The following is a 25,079-nucleotide window of genomic DNA, read 5'->3' as shown; positions in this document are numbered from 1 at the left end:
CTTATTTATTATTGTTTTCAGTATTTTTTAAAGCTAACCTTTATATGATCAAGAAAGCCATATAAAAATAATCACTTGAGTGGGGATGAATAGCTCTTATGGAATTCTCAATACATGACACACAATATTTTTTACTGTAATCATACAATGCTAGGAGACAAGTACCTATAGGACTGATTAAATCAACTGGGGATTAAAGCATATAGAATAAATATCTACTTTTTATATATGGGATGAATACAAGCTTCTAGATTGGAAAATCTTATTGAAAGAAAGGGAAAGGCATATCTTTATGGTTACTGCAATTTTTATTCGAAGATGGGAGCCTGCAAGATATTGAGAGAGAAAGAAAATAAAAATTGACTCTGTGCTCTGTGTTCAGGAAAAAGTGCTTTGGACAAAATAATAATAATAATAATAATAATAATAATAATAATAATAATAATAAAAGGTCACAGTTCAAATTAAACTCCCAGGCAGTCTATACATGACCTGCTCATTATATATTTATTGTTTCTTGACTATGGAAAAATGATCATTATCATCATGGTTTTCACCTGACTTTCAAAAATGAATGTACATTATCTTTTTCATTATCTAAATAGAATAGGCTATGTTCTGTGCAGTTGCTAAACTTAAAATGATAGAATGTTCATTTAGCCCATCTGTCTCACCCATCTCTTTCCCCCCTCCTTTCTGTTGGGAGGGAAGGAAAGGGGAGACAGGTTTTTCTTTCTTTTTTTTTTTTTCTTTCCTTTGGCAAGCGGGTAAGCAAGCAGTTGTTTTAGCAATCAATGCCAGTGTCATTTTATGAGTCAGCAAGACACATTGAACACTCTCTTGGTTAGGGGCTGACTCTATTACTCCCCAGAGCTTTAACCTTCTCTGGCCTAATGCCAGAGGAGCTCGATCAGGTCCCCAAACCTCAGGAGAAGTCCCCATCTCACAGTTCTGCAGAGCTGCCTGTGGTATCCACATTGTCACACAGGAAATGTGTCTATCTGAATAGAAAGTGGTCTCTCATTTCTCACTTATAGCTGATGTTGAAAAACAGTGGCTTAAAAAAATTCTAATTTCCCAAGCATGTACTGAAATGAAAGTGACAAATTAAATATAATTTTAAAATGCCTCAGTTTATATTTCTATTTATTGTCCTCAACCAAAATGGAAAAAAAAAAAAAAAAAAAACAGGTGTTTTGCAATATGCAGCTTAGGTCTGACTATCTAGTTTTTGATGCTCAGGGTTAAATTTAAATCCACATGGCCTGGTTACCAATCTCCACAGTTGCACCCAGGCAGGACTAGGAAAGATTGATGATTGTGATTGTGAGATTAATCCTGTAATGTTTACAAGACTCCTGAGCTGAAGCCTGGTTGGTCGTATCATACTACCCAGAGAAGGCCGCTTGGCTTGCCAGGGTAATTTCTTCTGATGCAGTAAATAACTAGGCGTAATGAAAATACTCTGATGTATTCCACTGCTTGATTGATGCTCTGCATGTGATACGGTAAAAGCAGTGCACTTCCTATCACAAATTTACATATACAAACCAGCAGAAGACTCATGATAATGTCAGCATCCTGCAGAAGCCCTGGGATGCTACACAATTTTATAGCAGTTATGAATTACTGTTGACCTTTCTGGCCTCTTATACCAGTAGACTAGACTTGAGCATATTGAAAGTCATCAGTCTGAAGCAGTCATTCTTTACATAATTATGGCTATTTGTGTGGGGGGAGGGCAGTGTTTCTTTTATTGTTAAGAATTAGCATTAAGGGATAGCAGTGCTGTGACCTGCCACATTCTCTGCTGCTTTATATACGTTTTAATAAAAGCAAGCAAAAAGACACTAAAAATACTTCAACATATTTTCAAAAGCACAATCATATCGAATTAAAAATGCTAACTACTTTTCAATAGTTTTTTCCTAATTGGAGAAAAATGATGCTGGCATCTTACATTCATTTTTTTAAGTAGTTACATTTTAAAAATTTTTAACTTTTTTTGTAATACTGAAGCCAAATGTTTTTATTAATTTTATGTGTCTATGAGCTGGGAAAATAGTTGGTAAGACCAGAGAGGACTTTGGAGTCCATATATAGATTAAAATTTTGAATTCATGTAGATGTATTACTGAACGCAGCTCCATACTTCATACTAAATATTTGAATAATCAGGCTTTCAGAACATCACTAAACACAGCTCCTTATTATCATTTGCATTTTAATGTTCTTAAAATTATTACACTAAGGGAAATGTTGTTGATACATTACAGCATTTCCTCTAAATGTGTGATTATGTTAATGAGTTTTCAATCAGTATCCTAGCCTGACACCATAAGAAAATTTATGCAAAGTTCATACCCTGTCAGGGCCTTTAATCAGGACCATTTATTAGAGCCCTGCCTTCTTTGATGGTTGCTGCTGCCTTTATTAAATATACTGACTTGGCCATCTGAAGAAAAGGACAATAAAAGGTTACTGGGGATGAAAGCATAAATGCTATTTGCTCATGTTTCCTTTACAGACACTTCTTCAATAATTAAGGAAGGGCTTTCTTTGGCATTTTAGGCTTTTGAAGTGCATATCAAACATAAGAGTTCTTGTTTTTATGGAATGCTTAATACTTACACTTAGACTTAAACACAAGTAAACTAACTTAGAGACTCTAAGCACAGGAATATCTATCTATGCACATGTGTGTACACACACACACACACATATAATGTTTCCACCAAAAAATCACAATCTCGTCAAGTATGTATCTTTACATTACTTCATTTTTCTCTAAGGAAAAGAGACATGCTTCAAATAACATAGAAAATAATTATATTAAAATGATGCTCCTAGTTTTTGGTATCAACATTGGACATCTGTTTTTTTCCTTCGTTTATTTTTTCCATATAGAAACTTAAGTGGAACTGTGACTCTAGTATATTAAATTGTGATTTCGACAAAACAGTTTTCAATAGAAAAAATATGATTTTTAGCTCTTGTCATTAGCACTAGTGACTTAAAACAATTAGTTAATACACTGCCCTATACATTTATAGAAGGGTTGAAATTGGCATGAACAGCACCATTTTTTTCTGGATTACATGCAGAGAGAAAAAAACAAACAGAAGCCCTAGCTAAGCAGTATTGACAACCTGGGGTTTGGATACAAATTCAATATGAGAAAACAGACTCACTTCAATGAAATACAAATAAACAACAAATTCTGTTTTAACATGTCTAAATAGGTAGTAGATGACTGACAGGCTTGGGTCTCCTAGGAAAGCCATTAGTTGAGAACTTGATAGGAAAACGTTTGATTTCAATGCACGTGGCATTTCCCCTCAGGGGGTGAGCTGAGTAGTAGAGGGGGAGTCACTGAATATGCCTGCTGGGCTATACCCAAGAAAATGAAATCTGTAGGGTACCATAATACTAACAACTGTATAACTCTATCATCAATTTCGAAAGCTTAGTAATTATAGTAGTCTGCTGATTGCTCATTTTGCTTGTTTTCTCACCTTCCTTAAATCTCACTCATTTTACCTTCCATTCAAACGTCTAAGGACATTTTTTATAACTAGAATGTTGTCCATCCTCAAGTAAAAATTAGTTTTCGGATTGACATTTATATTTGCTGATTACAAAACTTATTCATGACCCGCCTAAAGTAACTGTTAAAATGTTTATTGTTTTTTAAAAAAAAGATGGTTTGTTACCTAAAATTTGGTAAATGAACTGATTATTATATAGTTTTCAAAAATTTTCTCCCCAATTAGCATGGTAATCCGTATCTATTTATTGAAGGTTATAAACCACAATTGCTCAGGCTATAAGAAAGTCACTTGAATTTTTGTTTTTTTGGATTAGTGATGCTTGTTATATTTTTTCTCTGAAAAAAAAAAATAGCCTTATTTATACACAGGCTGCTCATTTGGATTGAACAATATATAGAAATAAATAAATTGCTGGCAATATTGTAATTTTTGGGGACCCAGAAATTTATAACAAGTTATAGTGTTAATTATGCTATAAATTTAAGCATTGGTGCATAAGAATTTGTATTTAAGGGAGCTCTGAGTTAATCAGATTTGTGTAGGAATAAAAATTAAAGAAAATCTTAGTAAATGAACCCTTTGACACCACATATATTTAATTTTATGCATGTCTTTCTAATATACTGGATCATGTAACAATTATTTTCTCTGAGTGCTGGTCTATGTTTCACCCCTCCCTTCTTACCTTCATCCTGCTAATATGGACACACAAGTACACACGCACACGCACACACACCGCAGGCCAACCAAATGAATCAAGTACTGTATATTGGCTTGAAGAAAGAAATATGTAGAATTCATATTTAAGCACATCAAAGCAAACTATAATGCTTTTTTGTTATTATTTTCAATAGATTATTATAGAGTATTGAATTATTATTTTACTTACATTGGAGTTGAAAATATATATGTCTTTGACTTTATCAAATAAAAAGGAATATGAGTCTTCAATTCACAGGGAAGAATGCAGAGGAAATACATGAATATTTAAACTAATAAACCTTGCTGACAAGATACACATTTCTGGCATTAGGTATTTTTCCTAGCACTCTGTATATCTGGACAAATATTCACAATATTTCTAAATATGTATATGTATAGGGAATGCATGTGCACGTAGCTGCTCCTCTCCCTTCCCCCTTCCATATGTTGGAGTCTTATGAGGTGAACAATAAGAATGAAAATCAGCTTCTACAAAAGACAGCAGCAATCCCATGATTCCATCTGAGCCCATCACTTAACATATCATTCATAATGCTAGCCTGCTCCCATCATCCTTGCCCTGTCAGTAGTACAGTAGTATCTTTCTTCATTTTCTTCTGCTACTCAGTTCCAAGAAAGTGGAACCACTGTATCATTTACTGTCCACAACCTAAGCTGCTGATGTAAGGGTTGATTTGTTATTTTCCATAATGTCATGTACAATTTTTTTTATTTCAATGCAAAGTTTAAGTTGGAGAAAAGTCTTAGATAAATTTGACAGTGGAAGGTTTGGATAAGATTAAATTTATCTATAGCTTTGAATGGCTCTATATGGTTTTAAGCATTTTAAAAGATTTAAATAAGTGTTTTATGGTAAGTAGTCCTTTTTTTCTTTCAAGACTGTTACACATTAAGTGGACAAAACAAATGGCCTAAGATATCTTTAGCATGAGTTAAAGGAAATCTTTCTTATCACTGAAAATTGGTGACTCAAAAGTGTCTATAATGAGTAGGAAAAACATTTATTCACTATATCGTGAAATAGTTATGGTCCCATTATGTCTAACAAGGCCTCCTGAAGGCAAATTCATTATAATTTGTATTTTTTCTTATTATTTTTCACAGTGGACAGTGATGACGCTCTGACTTTAAACCTAATCACCAGTGCCTATTAAATTGGGGTTTATATGTTGCTGAAGGTAGAACTGATTATCATAGCGAATGAAATACTTGTTTGGCTTATTCCCAGAGGGCAAAAAGTCATTCTTCAAGGTGATGCATCTCATTTGAGGAATACATTAACAATTGAAGGCAGTTAAAAATACATGTGAACTCCCAGTGAGGCAAATCTGAGGTTGACCACATATATTTACTGACTGACTCTTGCCACATTCAGGGAGGAAAACTGTGGTATGGAAGGCTGATTTTTGCAACATACTAGACCTTAATTTACAATTGTAACGTGGCACGTGGATCATGTGTGCTTAGAAAATATTTAAGTTTTATAATTCTGTACAGATTTGTATGCTTCTATATATCGTGAATGTCACAGAAAAATATATTGAAAAAATGAGTTCTGACAGCATTAAAAGTCAATATGTTTGGTTAAAATAAGCCTCTCTTTTCAAACATGAGACTTTGAACAACTCACTATAAACTTAAATAATATCAGTGCAATTGTGTAAGCATGGATTCAAAAGCTTAGGAGAAAACATTCAAAACCTAAATGATTAAAAAAAGACAATTTGGTAAAATGAAACAGGTTAGATAGTGATTTTCTAAATTAGATGGACATCCATAGTCAAATAGATAGGATATGGGGATATGGTATGAATAAAAACAATCAATGTCAATTAATATTGTTTCACATTTTTGCTTTGTTAATTTGTTTTGGTACAAAAATAACAGTATTTAGATATGAAATTATAATTCACTAAAGAAAAATAAAGACATAATTCAAGTTTAAGCTATACTGTTTTATTCCCCCTAAAATATAACAAGTGTAAAGAAATTCTAGGAATCTTCAAAATTTTCAGATAAACATATTACTTCCCATAGCAATAGATTACAAATAAGTGCCAGCAGTGAACTATTTTGCTGGTAAGTAAATTCAAGAAAATGTAAAATTTGTAAATTTGTAAAGTAAAAATGCAGTAAAAATTCACAGTGAGAAAAAAATCCCCTTTCATATACAGCATTTTCTCAGAACGCCCCCTTATATGTTACCTTATTTAGTTACCACAAGAACTCTAGGAGGTGGACAGAGATGTTCCATTGGTTTGCAGACTGATTTTTAAAGAGGATGCACAACTCACCCAACATCTGGGAGCCCAAAAGTGCTGGGGATGGGACTCAAGTTCTATCTAGTCTTCACACTTCTAGTTCAGTGCTCATTCTCCTAAACCACACTGCTGGTTTTTTTTTTTTTTTTTTTTTTTTTTTTTTTTGTCAAGTTAAGGGACTGTGAATATATTTCACTCAGTATGATGTATAGGTTTATTGGTAGAGTGACACAACAGAGCAGTGAAGTGCAAACCATAGAAATGAATTCATGCATAAAGCTGTATAAGAAATATGTATATTGAAGTACCATTTCATGAAGGTACTGAGGCCATGTGTTTTCCTGTATTATTTACGTACACATTGCTATTCCTATATTAATATTATTATTATTGTTTACCTTCTTTGATTCACCATATTGTTTTAAATAAATTGTACCACAGGCCATATGAAACAAGAATGTGCACTTTGATTAAAAAAATAGCATTATCTAGGTTCAAGTGCTAAACTTCTCCCTTGCCACAACCTGAGGGCATTGCAGGTTCATGATGGAGGGAATGCATTTCTGTCTCTGGGGAGGGCATCCTTTTCAGCTGATTTTAGAGCTGAAATAACAGGAGTTTCAGAGGAAGCTTCTGCCCTTTCATTCAGCTGCCTGTAAAGTGTTGTGAAAGCTGAGAAGAGAAATGGCAGTGATTGAGGATTTTTAAAAGTGAGGGAGAAAGAGGAAACAACCGAACAGACTCCCACTGCCCTGAATGAAATCTACTGGTTTGACGTTCTGTTTGATTTTTAGAAGCCTGACATTTCCTAATTCATTTGAAGTCATTAAAAAGAATATAACAATTTTGAAATGAAAGGAAAAATACCAGATAATACTAAAAGATCTTCAGATATAGTATTATTTGCCTTTCCTATTTTTCCATGTGCATTCAAATCTAATCTTATATTTCAACTTACTTTTAAGAACCAGATGTTAGATTTTTCACCATTTTGCCTGTTAATTTGTAATATTAAAATATTTAATAATTAATTCTAGTTTAAAAGGCCATTAAGGAAATTGATCATACTACATTACCTCTCAAGTTAATTTAAAAAAACTATATTATAGTGATACCATGACCTTATTATTTTTAAAAATAAAATTAGGAACACTTGAGAAGTAATTTCTATGGAACACATTAAATAAAGATAATGTTTAAAGATAATAAAGGTCAGTGTAGCATATTATTTAAGAATGTGGACTCTGGAATCAAATGACTAGGTTTGAATCTTGGTATCTGACATTCCACTCTATGCTTCGAGTTTTCGACCTGTGAAATGAGAGAAAGTATCAAATTATATTTCATGAAATTGTTGTGAGAATTTCATGCAAATATTTACAGTGTCTGGAATGTATAAAATACTTGATATGTGTTAGCTATTGTTTTAAGTAAGTTTTTTTAATGGTGTTATGGTACAATATGGCCTAATATATACATGTTCTAAGAAAAGGCAGGAGTTTTAGAGATTCCAGAAAGTAGTGTGGTTCAGGCAGTTTACAATTAAAGAAGTAGGGGAGTGATTCAAGCTTTGGAGTCAGAGCCCTGATGCTTTTAGATTTTTAACTTTGGTTTAGCTACTCTTAAGCCTGCTTCTTCTCTGTAAAACGAAATGACAATATTAATTATACAGGTTTTTTTTTTCTTTTGTAGCAGGAAAGATGTTAATATACATAATAAGCCAGTGTCTGGAGATAGGAGGCCTTTGAGATATGGTTGTTATAGTATTGCTGGTGGTGGTGGTGCTCAAAGAGGTGGTCCTCAAATACAGGAAAGGAAGAAGTGTGGTGGAGACACAGAGCGCATGCCATATGAAAATCACTTGCAAAAACTGAAGTTAAATTTTTAGTAAGATTCATTAGCTCAAACAGTTGATGCTTAATTTGGCTCAGCTTAGTAGTCATGTTCTATCGAGGTCAAACAGCCCAAAATTGGTGTTAGAGAGGTTGATTCTGGAGCAGCACCAGGGATAGCTCCCAGTAACCCTCAGAAAAAAACAGACCATTTCCACTTCCTCTCTCAAGTCTCGGCTTAGGCTTTCAAAAGTTAGGTTCCTATTCAACATAGTACTGGATGTCCTAGCCAGATAAATTAGGCAAGAGAAAGAAATAAAAGGCATCCAATAAGAAAACAAGAAGTCAAACTATCTTTGTTTTCTGATGATATAATACTCTACTACAAAATCCTAAATACTCCACCAAAAGGCTTCTAGACTAATAAATGACTTCAGTAAAGTTTCAGAATACAAAATCAATGTATGAAAATTAATATCAGCTCTATACACCAAATAACATTAAAGCTGAGAGTTAAATCAAGAACAAAATCCCATTTACAACAGCCACACAAAATATAAAATATCTAGATATAGAGTTAACCAAGGAGGTAAAAGATCTCTACAAGGAGAACTAAAAAACACTGATGAAAGAAATCAGAGATGAAACAAATACATGGAAAAACATTCTATGTTCATGGATTGGAAGAATCAATATTGTTAAAATGGCTGTACTGCCCAAAGCAATTTACAGATTCAATGCTATCTCTATCAAACTCCCAATGTAATTTTTCATGGAATAAAAACTACTTTAAAATGTATATGGAACTAAAAAAGAGCCTGAATAGTCTAAGCTATCCCAAGCAAAAAGAACAAAGATGGAGGCATCCCATTATCCTACTTCAAACTATACCATAGGTCAACAGTAACCAAAACAGCATGATACTGATACAGAAACATAGACCGGTGGAATGGAATGAGAACCTAGAAATAAAGCCACATAACCTAAAACCAACTGATCTTCCACAAAGTTGAAACAAAACAAACACTGGGGAAAAGATTCCCTATTCAATAAATGGTGCTGGGATAACTAGCTAGCCATATGCAGGAAAATAAAAGTGAGCTTCTACATTTCACCACCTACAAAAATTAACTCACATTGGATCAAAAACTTAAACGTAAGACCTCAAATTATAAGAAGAAAACCTAGGAAATAGTCTTCTAAACATTGGCCTAGGCAAAGAATTTATAACTATGTCCTCAAAAGCAAATACAATAAAAATAAAAATTAACAATTAGAACCTAGTTAAACTAAAGAGCTTCTTTTGCACAGCAAAAAAAACTATCAACAGAGTAAACAGCCAACTTACAGAATGAGAGAAAATAATCACGAACTATGCCTTGACAAAGGTCTAATATCTAGAATATTTAAGGAACCTAAACAAATCAATATGCAAAAAACACACAAACCCTAAAAAATAGTAAAAGGATATGAATAGGCATTTCTCACTAAAAGACATACATGTGGCCAAAAACATGTAAAATAGATGCTTGTCATCACTGATCTTCAGAGAAGTGCAAATCAAAACCACAATGAGATACCATCTCACATCAGTCAGAATGGCTATCATTAAAAAGGCAAAAATAACAGGTGCTGGTGATGATGCAGAGAAATGGGAACTCCTATACACTGTGGGAATGTAAATTAGTTCAATCCCTGTGGAAAACTGCCTGGAGATTTCTCAAAGAACTAAAAATAGAACTTCCATTTGACCTAGCAATCAATTTCTTTACTGGATATATATCCAAAGGAAAACAAATACTTCTACCAAAATGACACATGCACTCATATGTTAATCACAGCTTTATTCACTGGGAAAATGATAAAGAGTCAACCTACGTGTCCATCAGTGGCGGACTGGATAATAAAATATGGTACATGGAATATTATGCAGACATAAAAAATGAAATCATGTCTTTTGCCACAGCATGGATGGAGCTGGAGGCCATTATTCTGAGTGAATTAATGCAGAAACAGAAAAGCAAATACCACATGTTCTCACTTATAAATGGAGCTAAACAGTGGGTACACCCAAACATAAACATGGAAACAATAGGCACAGGGGACTGCTAAGGAGGGTAGTGCAGAAGAGGGATATGGGTTGAAAAACTGCATGTTGAGTAGTATGCTCACTACCTGGGTGATGGGATCCATACCCCAAACCTCGGCATCATGCCATATACCCATGTAAATAACAAACTTGCACATATACCCCCAAATCTAACATAAAAGTTGAAATTATTTAAAAAGAAAACAAAGGATAGAAGGTTAGGTTCCCTTTAAGACAATTCCCAACGCTGATAAAGACCAAATTTAATCCTTTATTTACTCAGGAGTTTCAGTGTTCAAGGGATGACCATGCTATGGTCTATGGCTAGATGGAAGACAAGGAATACATTTATCTCTGACTGGGTGAGAGCTGTTTCTCTTTTTTTCTTTTTTTCTTTTTCTTGTCTTTTTTTTTTTTTCTTTTTTTTTTTTTTTTTGAGATGGAGTCTTGCTCTGACGCCCAGGCTAGAGTGCAATGGCATGATCTCGGCTCACTGAAACTTCCGCCTCCCCGGTTCAAGCAATTCTCCCTGCCTCAGCCTCCTGAGTAGCTGGAATTACAGGTGCCCACCACCATGCCAGGCTAATTTTTTTTTTTTTTTTTTTAAGTAGAGATGGTGTTTCACCATGTTGGGCAGGCTGGTCTCGAACTCCTGACTTCAGGTGAACCTCCCACCTTGGCCTCCCAAAGTGTTGGGATTACAGGCGTGAGCCACTGCTCCCGGCCAAGAGCTGTTTCTTAAGCATCATCATAATTCTTTTTGGTTGTCTTATTCCTTTAGGTTGGTGGATTTTCATGGCTAATTTCACAGCACACAATTGTGTTAGGATCTGTTTTGAGGAATTTTGCAAGAAACTGAATTTAAAAAGCAAATCAGAGAAGATGGTACATTACGATAGAATTAAAAATACAAAACTCAGAAAAAAATGACATATTGCTTAGAAGTAGATACAAGTGCAGTAAAAGTGTAAAAAACAAGAGAATATTCAACACAAAATTCAAAATAGTGATACCACTATATGGTGTCAATTGGATCAAATCAGGAAACATACTAATAGCTTCAAATGCATTAACCATATTTTATTTCTTAGATTGGGTCATAAGTTTATTAGGTAATATTTTCAGAATTACTAAAATTATCTCAGGCAACCGCTTCCTTCTCTGCCTTATCACAAAAATTACTTTTATCTCTATCACTCCATGTAAGACAATATGGGGAAGCATTGTGACCATATGTCCGGGTACACCCAAAGGTACTTTTTCACCTCAATTTCATTAAGCTGGATTCTGGTGCATCAATTTGCCCTTATGCCAATTCACTATTTCAAAAACATTTGTGAACAACTGTGATAATAGTAAAAAGGCTTATCATATTTACCACTTATTACTGTGTAAGAAACTCACTGGCCCATATGCCTGAAACTAATGCTTTGAATAACTGAAATCTAAACTCACTGCTAAGAGAGGAGTTCACTTCTATTATTATCTTTCTACAGTTTTTGGTGACGTAACACTTAAGTATAATTTAACTATATACAATTATGACTCCTCCCAGAGCTGACTGTGGGACAGAGGATTCTCTGTGTTTCTTTTTTCTTCTTTGGTTTGTCTTGTTTTCCCCATATTTTTGAATGCTTGTGGCTTATGACCTTGTCTTTCTTTGCTTTGAAGCTCTTAACAAATCAACTGGGCTCATTGCCCAGAGAGATTGGAATTGAAAGATGAGTAGAAAAATTAGTACCCACTTTTGATCCCAAGGCCTTTTCAGGGAGTAGCTTCTCATAAAAGATCAGATTGGTGGGTTTTCAGTAGACAGTAACCTGAAATTAAAGAAAGAATTCCTAAGTTCAAGTATAAACTCCAAATATTAACAAGTGTCTAAGACCCTGGCTAGATTGCTTAACTTCTCTTGGTCTCTGTTTATTCCTTTGTAAAACTGAGCAACCATAACAATTTTCATTTTTTCCTTAGTGTTAGAATTAGTGAAATAATTTTGAAAAGTTTTGTGAATAGCAAATTGCCATACTAATGTACAATATTAATATTATCCTCAACTTCTGCCTATTCCTCACTTAATTTATCTAGTGACTCATAAAGTCTTGTCTATGTGACTTTCTAAATACCTTTAGAACAAGTCCACTTCTCTCTGCTATTACCACAACCTAGTTGAAGCTACCACTTTCTCCCTACCAGAGAGCTTAGGGCTGTAGCTTCCTGTCTGCCCTTCCTTCTCCTTATCGCCATGCAATTCATTCTCCGAAGTCGAGACAGAGAGATCCTTTAAGAAATGCAAATCTGATTATACACTCTTCTGCTTAAAACCCTTCACTGGCATCCCATTGTTTTCAATAAAAATGAAAACATTAAGTGGGTTTAAAAACTCTGCATGGTCTACTCCAACCTACTTTTCCTGTTTCGTCTCTCTCCATAGTGCCCTCTATTTTTGCATTACAATATCATGAACACATAGGCAAGTTGTTTTTTTTAAAAAAACCTACTTGCTTGGGTATTGCATATTTCACTGCATTAACCACATTCTATGTATCACACACTAATTCAGAAGATTTTAAAATGAAACAAAATGCAGGGAGAAAAAAATGAGATTATACGTACTGGGAACACTGATGAGTCTCTGTATATTATTATTTTATTGTTGTCCTATTTTCTTTAATTCAAAAACATTTCAAAGAAAATTCACAGGACAATACATTTTAGGAAAGTATTTCAGAGTGAAATAGAAGGCACCTTGATGGATGGGCTTGAGAAACCTTCATAAGCTCAAGAATATTGACAGAATGACATTTTACTCTTCCGAGTAGTACTTATTTCTAGGTAATGGGTAGGGAAATTTAGTATCTTGCCTGTCTTTTCTAAAACATTATTTTATGCTTTGACATGTTGAGTTGGATTGATTCACCTGTGTAATTGAAAAGTATAATTTGGCCTTAGTGTAATTGGTCTTCTCTTTGAATGCTCATCTGACAGAACAGATCAATTATTAGGTTGGTTCTGTCTTCTACTCCCACAGAGATAATAACATATGTAAATTTTTCCTGGAAATTCACTTATTAACGATATCCATATATAAACATGCATATGAAACCTAATTATATCTGCCTATCTTTCTTTCTCTGGCTCTATATATAGATATGCACATGCATGCATAAACATATATGTATATGTACATTCATTCATATATGTGTGCAAAATATACATAGTTTTAATTCATATTGATTACTTTTGTTAATAATAATTTTATTACATTTTATAGGCATCCACGAGTATTTTTAATATGTAAACATAACATAAGCAAGGAAGATGGTTAAGATTGCTTTTCCTGCATATTCGTAATAATTATATCATCAACCTGAAAAATGTATGTCTTCTTATTCAAGTTATATGCAATCCATGAAGTTAAAATTAATCTCATTTCCACATATCTTTCTTCTCTAATCTCTCTGTCTTTCTGATTACTTCTGAGAAACAAATCTGATGGTGTCACTCTCCTGTTTATGAGTCTTCCTGAGGCTCCACATTATCTGAGGGAAAAAGACCAAACTGATTTGTTTTTGGAATCTCACCCAACTTAACATCTCTTGCCGTTCTCCTCTTATACACTTCAAATGTCAGTCACAATGAACTTCCCAATAGTTTCCATGCAAGATATGTCTTGTCATGACTTGGGGTTTTTATATTCTATTTTCTCTTCCAGGAATATCCTTATCTTCTTTTATATCTAGAAAAATATTATTTATCCTTTAAGACCCAGCTAAATGTCACTTTATTTCTGTAAACGTTCTCTTGATTATGTTTACTGGAGTGAGTTGATCTTTCTTTTCTGGAACACTCAGTTTATACCATTATTAAATCACTTGTCAATTTATGTCGCAATCATTTATTAACATGTTTCTCTAACTCTTGATTGTGACTTAAAAGAAATAAAAGGGATATAGGGATCCTATATTAGGCTACAATTAAGTTCATAAAACAAAACAAATAAGTGGACAAAAGTAATCATATAACTTAAACAAGATCAGTTTTCTTTCATCCATCTGATATAAGCAGTTCACAGTTGACATGTCAACTCTGCAATGTGAAGACATAGCTCCTTTGATTTTTTCCTCTACTATCCTTTAACTATCGCTCCATCTTGTCATCTAGGACAGTTTCTTTCCCTTCTGTCATTCTGAAATTGGCCAATCTGAAAAATGTGTATTTGTTTATATTCAACGTATGTTATGTTTCATGAAGTTAAAATTATTTTTCATTACATCAGTATTTTAGCCAGTGACAGAAAAGGGGAAAGATGAGGGATGGGTGTGAGATCTCAAATTGGACTAGAGTTCACTTCCATATGTTTGCACTCAAAACACAAACACTTCACTTCCATCACATTTGTCTGGAAGCTGGGAGATAAAGTCTTATATTAACTGTCAATCTTTGGCCACTCAAAATACTACAAGTATAAAAGCACAGAACACATACTGGGAGACCCTACCAATTTCTATCATAGAATATATCTTTGATTTCTTAATGCCTAGCACAGTGTTGTTTCATATTATGAATCAGGAAATACATGGTAAATGAATAGATGAATTGCAAAAATCAGCAATTTAGAACTGCAATGAATCTGTAAGTCATCTAATTCTACTTTCTCATTTCATAATGATTCAACTGAAGAACTTGTGATTTTTCTGAATTTATTATAATAATTGATATTGTATGATTAGGAGTTTATTAGCAATTTTTAAAAATTTATTTTAGACCCAGGGATACTTACTATGCAGGTTATGCGGACATATGGCATGATACTGAGGTTTGGGTTTTATTGAACCCAATGCCAAGATAGTGAACATAGTACACAGTAAGTAGTTTTTCAACTCTTAACTCCCTCTCTCTTTCCTTCCTTTTTGAGTTTCTAGCGTCTATTTTTCTCATCTTTATGTCCATGTGTTAATGATGTTTAGCTCCCACTTACAAGTGAGAACATGCGATACTTTGTTTTCTGTTTCTGTCTTAATTCACTTAGTAAAATGGCCTCCAGCTGCATCCATGTTTCTGCAAATGACATTATTTTATTCTTTTCTATGGCTACATAGTATTCCATGGTATATATACCACATTTTATTTTTCCAGTCCACCGTTATTGGGCACTTAGGCTGATTCTATGTTGTTGTCTCAGTGAATAATGTGATAAACATGTGAGTGCATATGTCTTTTTGTAGCATTATTTGTTTTCCTTTGGGTATATACTCAGTCGTGGGATTGCTAAGTCAAATGGAAGTTCTTTTTTAGTTCCTTGAGACATCTCCAGACAGTTTTCCACAAGGAGTGAACTAATGTACATTTCCACCAATAGGGTATATGTGCTCCCTTTTCTCTGCAACTTTGCCATCATCTGTTCTTTTTTCATAATAGGCATTCTGGCTGGTGTGAGAAGGTATTTGACTGTGGTTTTGATTTGCATTTCTCTGAAATTGGTGATGATGAGCATTTTGTCATGTTTGTTGGCTACATGTATGTCTTCTTTTGAGAAGTCTTGATTCATGACCTTTGCCTATTTTTTAATGGGATCATTTGTTTTTCGTATGTTAAGTTGTTTTTGTTCCTTAAAGGTTTGGGGTATTAGCCCTGTGTTGGATGCATAGTTTGCAAATATTTTCTCCCATTCTGTGGGTTGTCTGTTTACTCAGTTGATAGTTTTATTTTTGCTGTGCAGGAGCTCTTTAGTTTAATTAGGTCCCAACTGTTAATTTTTATTTTTGTTGTGTTTGCTTTTGTGAACTTAGTCATATTTTTTTTTTTCCCTAGGCCAATGTCTAGAAGAGAATTTCCTAAGTTTTATTCTAGGATTTTATAATTTTTGGTTTTACATTTAAGTCTTTGATCTATCTTAAGTTAATTTTTGTTTATGGTGAGAGGTAGGAGTCCAGTTTACTTCTTCTGAATGTGGTTAGCCAATTTTTCCAGCACCCTTTATTGAGTAGGGAGTCCTTTCTCCATTGATGTTTTTGTCAACTTTCCTGAAGATCATATGGCTGTAGATATGCAGCTTTATTTCTGGGTTCCCTATTCTGCTCCATTTGTCTATGTGTCTGTTTGAAGTTGCATAATGTAATGCCTCTAGCTTTTTGCTGTTGTTGTTGTTGTTGTTGTTGTTGTTATTCAAGATTGCTTTGGCTCTCATTAACACATATAAAAAAGAAAGTAAATCATGTTACTTTGATAATTCTGAAGGATATCTAATAGAATAGTATACTTTTTAAAGGGGAGATTATATCTCTATTGTTTTGCACTGAAGCCTTTTTGGTATATGCTCCTTTATCTTGAAAGAAACCAATGGGATATCAGAAAGAAATTAAGGAAGTATGGACTGAGTCTCCATAATGAAATTTTTTTTTTTCTTTCTCAAATGAAATCCAAGTATATGACAAAAAGTTTACTATGGTACAAAATGCTGCTCTGAACAATAAGCATCCTTCTATCTCTTTCCCGAGTCACCTTCTTGCCCTCCTTGGGAGAAGTATTATTTTCAGTTTCCTGTACAGCTTTGCATCTAAAAATGGAAGATACAGCTTTGCATCTCGCCTTTTTTTTTTTTTTCTTCGTTTGGATATCCGATAAGGCATATTTTAAATTTAAAGAAGGTAGAAATGTGAAAATATGGACTCATTTAATGAAACCTTTCTTAAATTCAAAAAAAAGATCTTCAAACTTTATCGCGTCTTCTTGAAAGGGCCATGAGCTCTGTCCTTCCATCAATAGGTATCGAGTCATTTTTGGTCTTATACTGTTGATTAGCCTTCTGTGAATTCCAAGAACAGGTCAGGTTCTTCGCAACTTTGATCTTTGCTCTTCCTGTTCTCTCTGCCTTGAGCCTTGTTCCCCTGATAATTTGAATGGATAACTTCTTCTTTTTCAGGCTTTAGTTTAACTTTAAATTCTTCAAAAGGGCTTCTATAACATTATTTCTATGGTTCACAACCCCTGCTGTTAGTTTTATGAGAGCACACTATGTAGATACTTCAGAGTACTCACCCAATCTGCAGTTGTGCTGTTTCTTTGTTTACTTGTTTAACGTCTGTGTGACTGTGCCATTGAAACATGATGTCAGCTAAGACAAAAATAATGTCTGTCTTGTTTTTCTTGTATACCTAGCACCTTGCTTGGCACACAGTCAACTTCAATGAGTATTTCATAAATGAAAAAGAAAACAAATGAACAATAAACAAAGTCCTCTTTGAAGCCTCTGATTGACAAATCTGTGTCCCATCTCAATTTCATAAAGAAAATTTCAATCTTTTTACATACAAAGGTATGTAAAATATATTAAAACACATGAGATAAGATATAGAGACTTTTTCCTTTTGTTCTTATAAGTAACACTACAGATACATTTCATCTACTAAATCCTTTGACTTCCTTGTGATTTCCCACAGCATCATAAATTTTTTAAAAGGCAATATTTTCTCAATGATCTCTTCTCATTCCATATTTACATTTGCTATTTTTTACAATTTCTCTGACACTAAATAGGTTAACCACTACCTAAGATACATGACAAATATGGATAGCAAAACATTTATCAAGAATATTTTAAAAATAAAACTAGATAATTATTTCAATGACTAAAAAATTAATGCTACTGCTAGGGATGAAATAAATGTTAGCAAGGCAGTGAAGGAATGATATTAGAATTTGATGTGTTTATATTAATTCTTCTTATATCAGCATTCTTTACAATGCCATAAAGGCAGAGCCTACATGCTTATTATAAAAATGTAAAAGTAAATGTTATATCATATTTGACTGTACAGGAGTTTGTACCACATAGATGTTAAAATAAAAATGTCTGTAGTTACCATTTCTCTTCTTAAAACAGTGCCTTTGTTTGGTATGTAAGTATACTATTTATTCACAATCACAAATACATTTCCTGTATTGTTGCTTTTGAAAAATTTGTTTTGTGAAAATTTTAATTTTCCAATTTATCAACTATTTTATTCATGATTACTGTTGTTTTATTTCACCTTCCAACAAATGTTAATTGGTCACCAGTATCAGGTACTGTAAGAACACAGGAATGTGTTCATTTCCTACTGTTAAGATCCATGAATGGATTTTCAAATTTACTTTCCTGCCAAATTGAGCCAAAGATATTTCTTACCACACAAGTAACTTGTAAAAATTACTTACTTGAATTACTGTTATTATTAAATATAGTAATGAAGGCTCATGGGATAAAATTTTAAATGTGCAAAGAAAAAAAGGATTGCATAAAATGTGACTAATTGAAAATCTCTCAATATTTTTTTCTGTGTTTGTGTGTATAATATATATACACAGTTACGTCAATTATTTTTCTAAGTATAGTTACATGCATATATATGTACACTATTTATTTACAAAGTTATTTAATTTTATAGATGTAGTGCATAGCTTTTTAATATAACCATCTACTTTGAACATATCTCCGTAAAAACATAAACATATTTATTAGAAATATATGTGATTACCATATTTATTGTCATCATTTATTTAACCAATCATTGTCATATATTATAATTATTTCTTTTAAAAAATCTGTTATACAAATCACTGTGTTGAATATACCTATGCATACATCTTTTTCTAATTACTTCTTAAGCAAAGTTTTCTGGGAGTATGATTGCAGAATGACAATAATAATACTTTAGTGCTTTAAATGCATTCACTCAATACTTGCATTACATGCATTTATTCATTTAATTCTCAGAACAACTCTAAAAAGTACATGCTGCTTCATGATTACTTTTGTTCTGTTTTTTCCTCCAACAAATATTAATTGGCTACCTGTATAAGATGCTAAGATACTGATGCATAAAGAAGCTAAGACCGCACCTAATGGAATTGAAATGGCCATCTGGTGTATGAAACACCATTATTATGTACAAATAAAAATAAAAACAAGTACTGCCAATTCATTTATGAGAAATATTTAAATATGCATATTAGAATTAACAAAGTATGATAACTTGCTGAAGATTCTATATTCTTTAAGTGCAGAGGTGACATTGAATTCCAAGGGTAGACTTCCAAGTCTACACTCTTAAGTATAAAACTCTATTTTTAAAAAATGTACAAAGAACTCAAACAAATATACAAGAAAAAAACAAACAACCCCATCAAAAAGTGGGCAAAGGATATGAACAGACATTTCTCAAAAGAAGACATTCATACAGCCAACAGACACATGAAAAAATGCTCATCATCATTTGCCATCAGAGAAATGCAAATCAAAACCACAATGAGATACCATCTCACACCAGTTAGAATGGCGATCATTAAAAAGTCAGGAAACAACAGGTGTTGGAGAGGATGTGGAGAAATAGGAACACTTCTACACTGTTGGTGGGATTGTAAACTAGTTCAGCCATTATGGAAAACAGTATGGCAATTCCTCAATGATCTAGAACTAGATGTACCATATGACCCAGCCATCCCACTACTGGGTATATACCCAAAGGATTATAAATTATTCTACTACAAAGACACATGCACACGTATGTTTATTGCAGCACTATTCACAATAGCAAAGACTTGGAATCAACCCAAATGTCCATCAGTGACAGACTGGATTAAGAAAATGTGGCACATATACACCAGGGAATACTATGCAGCCATAAAAAAGGATGAGTTTGCGTCCTTTGTAGGGACATGGATGCAGCTGGAAACCATCATTCTTAGCAAACTGTCACAAGAACAGAAAACCAAACACCGCATGTTCTCACTCATAGGTGGGAACTGAACAATGAGATCACTTGGACTCGGGAAGGGGAACATCACACACTGGGGCCTATCATGGGGAGGGGGGAGTGGGGAGGGACTGCATTGGGAGTTATACATGATACAAATGATGAATTGATGGGTGCTGACGAGTTGATGGGTGCAGCACACCAACATGGCACAAGTATACATATGTAACAAACCTGCACATTATGCACATGTACCCTAGAACTTAAAGTATAATAAAAATAAATAAATAAAAATAAAAAAATAAAGATAAAAAAAGTATTCACATTTTTAAGGTTTTTAAAACTCAGTTGATGACCAGAAAGATTGTAGCTATTCTCACTTCCTCAGCACTGTTTTTTAAAAAAGAACTTTTCTCTAGGTTTCTTTGACAATATTAGTAAATATTTTTATGCATTTTAGCACTATGAAAGGTTAAAAATATAATTTCATTGCATCTATTCAATTACTCATGAGGTAAAGACTTTTGTCAAGTATTTATTGATCATTTGTATTTCATCACTTAAAAATTGTAGTTATGTGTTCATTTATCTTTTCACATATCCAGGTTACTAACAATTTGTTCATCATTGCAAATCTTTTCAGTTAGTTACTTTCTTTTCAACTTTGTTCATAATGTGTTTTTAATTATAAACTCAAATCTATAATTTTTTTCTTACATAGCTATTGCTTTTAGTATAACTCATTCCCATGTGGCACACCATGGAATACTATGCAGCCATATAAAGTATGAGTTCATGCCCTTTGCAGGTATGTGAATGAAGCTGGAAACCATCATTCTCAGCAAACTAACACAGGAACAGAAAACCAAACACTGCATGTTCTCCCTCATAAGTGGGAGTTGAACAATGAGGACACATGGACACAGGGAGGGGAGCATCACACACCGGGACTGTCAGTGGGTAGAGGGCTAAAGGAAGGATAGCATTAAGAGAAATACCTAATGTAAATGATGAGTTGATGGGTGCAGCAAACCACCATGGTACGTGTATACCTGTGTAACAAAACTGCACATTCTGCATATGTATCCCAGGACTTAAAGTAGAGTAAAGAAAAAGAAAAAAGAAAAATATATTAATATTGTTAATTTTTGAAAAAATATATTTCTTGAATCTTCATGTATTGATCAAGAACCAATGCTAACTGATAAAAGAAGAAATAACCTGAAAGACTATGCATAATTCATAAAAATTCAATAAAACAAAAGAATCAGTTTTGAAAATTGGGCCAGAACCGAGAGGCATGTTGGACAAAGATAGGCAAAATTATTCTGAAGGACCTTTCTAGTAAGGTTCCCAAAGCTGGCAGTGATACTGTGTATTAGATGCTGTGGATTGTCACCAAAAACCATAATAAGTAGATTTTGTTCTTACCACTACTGCAGCCAATAGCCAAGTTATGGATTCAAACTGAGAGTCCATCAACAGAATATATATATATATAAAATATTATATATAATATATCATTATAGATTATATAGAATATTAAATATAATTTTCCATTTTCCATTGGTACTATATATATTATATAATGCATTATATAATATTATATATTATATATAATATATGTTATATATTATATATAAAATATTATATATAACGGAATACTCTATGGAATATATATTATATATAATGGAATTATATATTATATTTATATAATATAAAATTATATATATTTAATTCTATATATCATATATATCATATATGATATATAATATAAAATTATATATAATTTACATATACAATTATATATAATATATGTTATAAATATATATAATGGAATGCTATTCAGCCTTAAAAATGAAGGGGATCTTGTCATTTGCAACAATATGAATGAAGCTGGGGAACATTATATTGAGTTAAATAAGCCAGACACAGTAGACTGGTGATTACCAGGGACTGGGAGTTGGGAAATTCCGAAGATGTCAGGCGTAGGATACAAAATTTCAGTTAGACAAAGGAACAAACTCAGGAAACCTATTGTAACACATGGTGACTACAGTAAATAGCAATGTATATATAATATCTTGAAAATCACTAAGAGTAGATTTTAGTGTTCTCACCACACACACAAAAAAATGATTAGTATGGAAGGTACTGTGCATGTTACTTAGCTTGATTGAGCCATTCAACAACATATATATATTTAAAAGCTAACAGTGTATTATAATAAACATATAAATATATACAATTTTAATTTGTCAATTTAAGAAATTAAGGGGAAGGTGTGAACTTTGCATCCCCTAAAACTAAGAAAGTCATGGATTATTGATGGGCCTCATTGGATTTTGGAGGCCATGTACTGCGTATGGTAATTCTGCTCCAGTCTACACACCTGGTGACTACTAGTTTTGAGTGGGACCCACAGGAAGAAAGAACTGTGAGGTAGGTTCAGGCTGAGGTTTACGCTGCCCTGTCACTTGGATTGTATTACTCAGCAAATTGGATGGTGCCAGAGGTATCTGTTGGATGAGGATATTGTGTGATGTCCCTGTCATACCCTAAAAGAGTCACAGTGCGAACCATTATAGTTTGGAGCAAGAATAGGAAAACTTAGCATTTGGTGTATCTTCTGGAATGACATTGGGCCCCAGTAAAGAATGAACACCTGACCATGGACAACAATGGGTTGTCCATAACAAATTGAGTATTATTACATTCTATGAGGCATATTTTGGACTAGTACAAAAACAAGCCATTTCATGGTTGAAGACAAGAGTGAATCCAAGCAGATTCCAGAGGGTAAAAATAAAAACATACCTGACTAGGTAAAGCAACAAAGGCCTCTAACTCTTTTGGAACTGAAAAGCTGAGTCATACTACCAGGTAAGTCATACCACTTGACCTGCTTAAATGCTGGCCAAGAGTGAGATACATCTAGAACATGTGGTGAAGAAAGGAGCTTATGAGTATCAATTATGGCCTCAAGATCAGTTGCAGCAGCAAAGAACTCATTCCACTCGTCATCCTATATTTTCTTTTGGAGAGATTGAAGCTAGCCACCACCTTGATGTTTTGGGGCTTAAGGCCATGAATTATCTAAAAGCTACACATGACTGTATTGGGTAACTCTTGATGTCCACCTCTCAGCGCCTCTGTTACTCTAGCCCAGAGATTCTCAAAATGTAATCCGTGAGCCAGCAGCCTCAGCATCACCCTGCCTCTATCCCTGGGTGATTCTGATGCTCTCTGAAGTTTGAAAACTACTGCTGTAGACATTTCTGTGCCAATCAACATCAAGCAGGTATAATTTGCCAGGACATTATTTGAGCATCTATTACATTTTTGGTTCCCTAATTGCAGTGTATATACACTGGTTTGGCAGAAAGATCCATGGCACCGTGTGTCTTATCTGGGGTTCCCTAGTTTTAGAGACTCCTTAATGATGTGGGAACAGAAAAAAAGGAGTGGGATTAAGATGATGGATTTCAAGCATTAAATAATACGCAGATATCTATAATAATGTCAGGTATTTTGAAATAACATGAGGATTTTTTTTAAGTTTTATTTTTTTCTGGTGGAAGCTAGAGTTCAAGCATAGTTCTGGGGAAGAGAGGTGAGAATCAAATGCTCCCACTAACAACTTTACACCATTTGAATGTTCTTCTTCCATTTTAATTCTCCTGATAATGAAAACAGTCCAGTCGCTGATCATCTGTATCATTTAAAAGATGACAATTTATCTAGATAAGCAGGTTATTTATTTCATGGATGACTATTTTCTGTTAATAAATAGCACCAAACAATTGTGCCATAACTCTTAAGATGGAGAGAGTGACTTTGCTACAAAATGATAGTCTTAACCAAAAATCACAGTGAAATAGAGAAGTAATTAAAAATAGCATTTGACATACATTTTAATAAAATTTGTGACCAAATACAGCAACAGAATTATTCTTTTTCTCAATTTTCAAGTTGTGCCACAAGTACTTTACATTCCAGGCAGTCACTCCCCCCATACCAAGCAATGAAGACCTGAAAGATGTGTTGTCACACTTGAGAAGATCCCTTAAGAGCAGCACAGTCATCATTACAGGTAACCTGAGGACTCTCAGTATGTTCTATGTTAGAGAATATTTGTTATGTATTAATTAAAGCTATATATAGAGAACAATATTACCTAATTAGGTTAACTGTATTCCAAGATCAACTTTTACTGAAGGAAAGGTTTCACCTGGAATTTTTACAAAGTTATTTAATTCTCCATTTGTTTGTTTAGGTATGAAGTAAAGGAAAGAATCAGATCCATGATTTCATTTCCATCTCTTTTTGCAAAACAAAACAAATCATTGAACATATGTTTTATAGAAAACTTCCACTGAACAGCATAGATCTTTGTACTAATTAGTTTTTATTATTCTCTACCACATAAGTAAATCACTTATTTTCATATGTGAGGTAATCTGTGATAACATTATTTACAAGTTTCTTATAATCATTGTATTATTTGTGGTTTCTAATGAAAACATATGGTAGGATAAAGAAAGAATTTTGGATGTGCTGGGTTAAGTTTTGGGTCTTGATTTAAAAGAAAATCATAAAACTGAAAATTTTAAGAAGCTAAAATCATAAGATTGTTTATTTTTAGGGGAAACTGATGGAATTAAAATTATAATGTCATGGGAATATTTATATCTTTTTGACTCTATAAATAAAAGAAGCTAAAAGTTAGTAATCTCAATTAAAGTTGAAGAAATGAGCATATGATACAGCACAATAAATGTGAGATATAAACCCTGATATTATATTCATTTGCATTAAAAATATAACCCTTTCAATATATGTTCATTGGTTGCCTACTAAGTAAAGCTACACACAATGAATATATGATG

At 33.3% G+C, this 25,079-nt stretch overlaps 1 long non-coding RNA gene across 1 annotated transcript in view; it reads right to left on the bottom strand.

Moving 5' to 3' along the window:
• Window positions 1-6,668: 6,668 nt before the first annotated feature.
• LOC104682271 overlaps window positions 6,669-25,079 on the bottom strand; it is a 95,206-nt gene continuing 76,795 nt past the window's right edge. The window contains exons 4-6 of the long non-coding RNA XR_750675.2: window positions 21,189-21,283; window positions 12,202-12,276; window positions 6,669-7,846 (exon numbers count right to left, since the gene is read on the bottom strand). This is a non-coding gene — a long non-coding RNA (uncharacterized LOC104682271). The remainder of the gene's footprint in view (window positions 7,847-12,201; window positions 12,277-21,188; window positions 21,284-25,079) is intronic.

Source organism: Rhinopithecus roxellana, chromosome 9, assembly GCF_007565055.1.
Source record: "Rhinopithecus roxellana isolate Shanxi Qingling chromosome 9, ASM756505v1, whole genome shotgun sequence".
In the NCBI taxonomy this organism is placed as follows: domain Eukaryota; kingdom Metazoa; phylum Chordata; class Mammalia; order Primates; family Cercopithecidae; genus Rhinopithecus; species Rhinopithecus roxellana.
The sequence above is the reverse complement of the archived record's forward strand: the minus strand, read 5'-3'. Positions and strand labels throughout refer to the sequence as shown.